Here is a 5,469-nt window from a genome sequence, read left to right on the forward strand (position 1 = left end):
AACAACGTGTTGTTTAGGAGATTCAAGCTAATTTTGTATGATGTGTTAATTCTTCTCGTAAAGTGTTTCCAGTATGTATTTGTCTTTACTCTGCAACATTGTATTTCCTTATAACGTGGTATTATTACATATTCTTTCGAGAGAAAACTATCCTGTGCATTCCCTTTTGAGGCTACACACTTAGACATACAAGTAACCCCAAAGCTTTTCGAGGTACAACGTGTTGTTTATGAAAAACAAGATAATTTGGCACGATGCGGGATTTCCTTAAAACGTGGTTTTCTGACAAATCTTGACGAAAGAAAATTCTCCTGTGAGTTCTCTTTTGAGGCTACACGTTTAGACGTACACACCACACCAAATCCTTTCGAGTTACCACCTGTTGTTTAGGAGATACAAGCTAATTTTGTATGATGCGTTATTTCTTCTCGTAAAGTTTTTCCAATATGTAAGAATTTTTCTTTACTCTGCAACACTGTATTTCCTTATAATGTTGTATTCTTACATGTTCTTTAGAGAGAAAACTCTCCTGTGCGTTCTCTTTAGCGGCTACAGGCTTAGGCATACACGCAACACCAACGCTTTTCGAGTTACAACATGTTGTTTAGGAAAAAGAAGATGATTTCCCACGTTGCGGGATTTCCTTAAAACGTGGTTTTCTGAAAAATTTTGAAGAACGAAAATTCTCCTGTGGGTTCTCTTTTGAGGCTACACGTTTATACGAACACGCCACACCAAATATTTTCGAGTTACAACGTGTTGTTTAGGAGATACAAGCTAATTTTGTACGATGCGTTTATTCTTCTCGTAAAGTGTTTCCAATATGTACGTATTTGTCCTTACTCTGCAGAACTGTATTTTCTTATAACGTGGTATTCTTACATATTCTTTCGAGAGAAAACTATCCTGTGCGTCCCCTTTTGAGGCTACACACTTAGACATAGAGGCAACACCAAAGCTTTTCGAGGTACAACGTGTTGTTTATGAAAAACAAGATAATTTGGCACGATGCGGGATTTCCTTAAAACGTGGTTTTCTGACAAATTTTGACGAAAGAAAATTCTCCTGTGTGTTCTCTTTTGAGGCTACACGTTTAGACGTACACACTACACCAAATTTTTTCGACTTACCACCTGTTGTTTAGGAGATACAAGCTAATTTTGTACGATGCGATATTTCTTCTCTTAAAGTGTTTCCAATATGTACTTATTTGTCTTTACTCTGCAACACTGTATTTCCTTATAACGGGGTATTCTTACATAGTCTTTCGAGAGAAAACTCTCCTGTGCATTCCCTTTTGAGGATACACACTTAGACATACATGGAACACCATGCTTTTCGAGTTAAAACTTGTTGTTTAGGAAAAACAAGATAATTTTGCAGGATGCCGGATTTCGTTAAAACATGGTTTTCTGACAAATTTTAAAGAAAGAAAATTCTCCTGTGGGTTCTCTTTTGAGGCTTCACTTTAAGACGTACACGCCAAACCAAATGTTTTCATGTTTCCACTTGTTGTTTAGGAGATACAAGCTAATATTGTATGATGGGTAATTTCTTCTCGTAAAGTGTTTCCAATATGTACGTATTTGTCTTTACTCTGCAACAGTGTTTTTCCTTATAACGTATTCTTACATATTCGTTGGAGAGAAAACTCACCTGTGCATTCTCCTTTGAGGCTACACATTTAGACGTACACGCCAAACCAAATCTTTTCGAAATACCACCTGTTGTTTAGGAGGTACAAGCTAATTTTTTTCGATGCGTTATTTCTTCTCGTAAAGTGTTCCCAATATGTACTTATTTGTCTTTACTCTGCAAAATTGTATTTCCTAATAACGTGGTATTCTTACATATTCTTTCGAGAGAAAACTCTCCTGTGCCTTCCTTTTTGAGGCTCCATGCTTACACATACATGCAACACTAAAGCTTTTCGAGTTACAACATGTTGTTTAGGAAAAAGAAGATGCTTTCGGAGGATGCGGGATTTCCTTAAAACGTGGTTTTCTGAAAAATTTTGACGAAAGAAAATTCTCCTGTGGGTTCTCTTTTGAGGCTACACGTTTAGACGTACACACTACACCAAATTCTTTCGAGTTACCACGTGTTGTTTAGGAGATACAAGCTAATTTTGTATGATGCGTTATTTCTTTTCTTAAAGTGTTTCCAATATGTACGTATTTGTCTTTACTCTGCAACACTGTATGTCCTTATAACGGGGTATTCTTACATATTCTTTCGAGAGAAAACTCTTCTGTGCATTCCCTTTTGAGGCTACACGCTTAGACATACATGCAACACCATGCTTTTCGAGTTACAACTTGTTGTTTAGGAAAAACAAGATAATTTTGCAGGATGCCGGATTTCGTTAAAACGTGGTTTTCTGACAAATTTTGAAGAAAGAAAATTCTCCTGTGGGTTCTCTTTTGAGGCTCCACTTTAAGATGTACACGCCAAACCAAATGTTTTCAGGTTTCCACTTGTTGTTTAGGAGATACAAGCTAATATTGTATGATGCGTAATTTCTTCTCGTAACGTGTTTCCAATATGTACGTATTTGTCTTTACTCTGCAACACTGTCTTTCCTTATAACGTATTCTTACTTATCTGTTGGAGAGAAAACCTGCCTGTGCATTCTCCTTTGAGGCTACACATTTAGACGTACACGCCAAACCAAATCTTTTCGAATTACCACCTGTTGTTTAGGAGGAACAAGCTAATTTTTTCGATGCGTTATTTCTTCTCGTAAAGTGTTCCCAATATGTACTTATTTGTCTTTACTGTGCAAAATTGTATTTCCTAATAACGTGGTATTCTTACATATTCTTTCAAGAGAAAACTATCCTGTGCCTTCCCTTTTGAGGCTCCACGATTACACATACATGCAACACTAAAGCTTTTCGAGTTACAACATGTTGTTTAGGAAAAAGAAGATGATTTCGCAGGATGCGGGATTTCCTTAAAACATGGTTTTCTGAAAAATTTTGACGAAAGAAAATTCTCCTTTGGGTTCTCTTTTGAGGCTCCTCGTTATACGTACACGCCACACCAAATCTTTTCGAGTTACAACGTGTTGTTTAGGAGATACAAGCTAATTTTGTACGATGCGTTTATTCTTCTCGTAAAATGTTTCCAATATGTACGTATTTGTCCTTACTCTGCAGAACTGTATTTCCTTATTACGTGGTATTCATACATATTCTTTCGAGAGAAAACTATCCTGTGCATCCCCTTTTGAGGCTACACACTTAGACATACAGGCAACACCAAAGCTTTTCGAGGTACAACGTGTTGTTTATGAAAAACAAGATAATTTGGCACGATGCGGGATTTCCTTAAAACGTGGTTTTCTGACAAATTTTGACGAAAGAAAATTCTCCTGTGGGTTCTCTTTTGAGGCTACACGTTTAGACGTACACACTACACCAAATTCTTTCGAGTTACCACGTGTTGTTTAGGAGATACAAGCTAATTTTGTACGATGTGTTATTTCTTCTCTTAAAGTGTTTCCAATATGTATGTATTTGTCTTTACTCTGCAACACTGTATTTCCTTATAACGGGGTATTCTTACAAATTCTTTCGAGAGAAAACTCTCCTGTGCATTCCCTTTTGAGGCTACACATTTAGACATACATGCAACACCATGATTTTCGAGTTACAACTTGTTGTTTAGGAAAAACAAGATAATTTTGCAGGATGCCGGATTTCGTTAAAACGTGGTTTTCAGACAAATTTTGAAGAAAGAAAATTCTCCTGTGGGTTCTCTTTTGAGGCTCCACTTTTAGACATACACGCCAAACCAAATGTTTTCGGGTTTCCACATGTTCTTTAGGAGATACAAGCTAATATTGTATTATGTGTAATTTCTTCTTGTAAAGTGTTTCCAATATGTACGTATTTGTCTTTACTCTGCAACACTGTATTTCCTTATAACGTATTCTTACATATTCGTTGGAGAGAAAACTCGCCTGTGCATTCTCCTTTGAGGCTACACATTTAGACGTACACGCCAAACCAAATCTTTTCGAATTACCACCTGTTGTTTAGGAGATACAAGCTAATTTTTTTCGATGCATTATTTCTTCTCGTAAAGTGTTCCCAATATGTACTTATTTGTCTTTACTCTGCAAAATTGTATTTCCTAATAAGGTGGTATTCTTACATATTCTTTCGAGAGAAAACTCTCCTGTGCCTTCCCTTTTGAGGCTCCACGCTTACACATACATGCAACACTAAAGCTTTTCGAGTTACAACATGTTGTTTAGGAAAAAGAAGATGATTTCGCAGGATGCGGGATTTCCTTAAAACGTGGATTCTGAAAAATTTTGACGAAAGAAAATTCTCCTGTGAGTTCTCTTTTGAGGCTACATGTTTAGACGTACACACCACACCAAATCCTTTCGAGTTACCACGTGTTGTTTAGGAGATACTAGCTAATTTTGTATGATGCGTTATTTCTTCTCATAAAGTTTTTCCAATATGTATTTGTCTTTACTCTGCAACACTGTATTTCCTTATAACGTTGTATTCTTACATGTTCTTTAGAGAGAAAACTCTCCTGTGCGTTCGCTTTAGAGGCTACAATCTTAGGCATACACGCAACACCAAAGCTTTTCGAGTTACAACATGTTGTTTAGGAAAAAGAAGATGATTTCCCACGTTGCGGGATTTCCTTAAAACATGGTTTTCTGAAAAATTTTGAAGAACGACAATTCTCCTGTGGGTTCTCTTTTGAGGCTACACGTTTATAAGTACATGCCACACCAAATATTTTCGAGTTACAACATGTTGTTTAGGAGATACAAGCTAATTTTGTACGATGCTTTTATTCTTCTCGTAAAGTGTTTCCAATATGTACGTATTTGACCTTACTCTGCAGAACTGTATTTCCTTATAACGTGGTATTCTTACATATTCTTTCGAGAGAAAACTATCCTGTGCGTGCCCTTTTGAGGCTACACATTAGACATACAGGCAACACCAAAGCTTTTCGAGGTACAACGTGTTGTTTATGAAAAACAAGATAATTTGGCACGATGCGGGATTTCCTTAAAACGTGGTTTTCTGACAAATTTTGACGAAAGAAAATTCTCCTGTGGGTTCTCTTTTGAGGCTACACGTTTAGACGTACACACTACATGAAATTCTTTCGAGTTACCACGTGTTGTTTAGGAGATACAAGCTAATTTTTTACGATGCGTTATTTCTTCTCTTAAAGTGTTTCCAATATGTACGTATTTGTCTTTACTCTGCAACACTGTATTTCCTTATAACGGGGTATTCTTACATATTCTTTGGAGAGAAAACTCTCCTGTGCATTCCCTTTTGAGGCTACACACTTAGACATACATGCAACACCATGGTTTTCGAGTTACAACTTGTTGTTTAGGAAAAACATGATAATTTTGCAGGATGCCGGATTTCGTTAAAACGTGGTTTTCTGACAAATTTTGAAGAAAGAAATTTCTCC

Source organism: Apodemus sylvaticus, chromosome 20 (assembly GCF_947179515.1).
Source record: "Apodemus sylvaticus chromosome 20, mApoSyl1.1, whole genome shotgun sequence".
NCBI lineage: Eukaryota > Metazoa > Chordata > Mammalia > Rodentia > Muridae > Apodemus > Apodemus sylvaticus.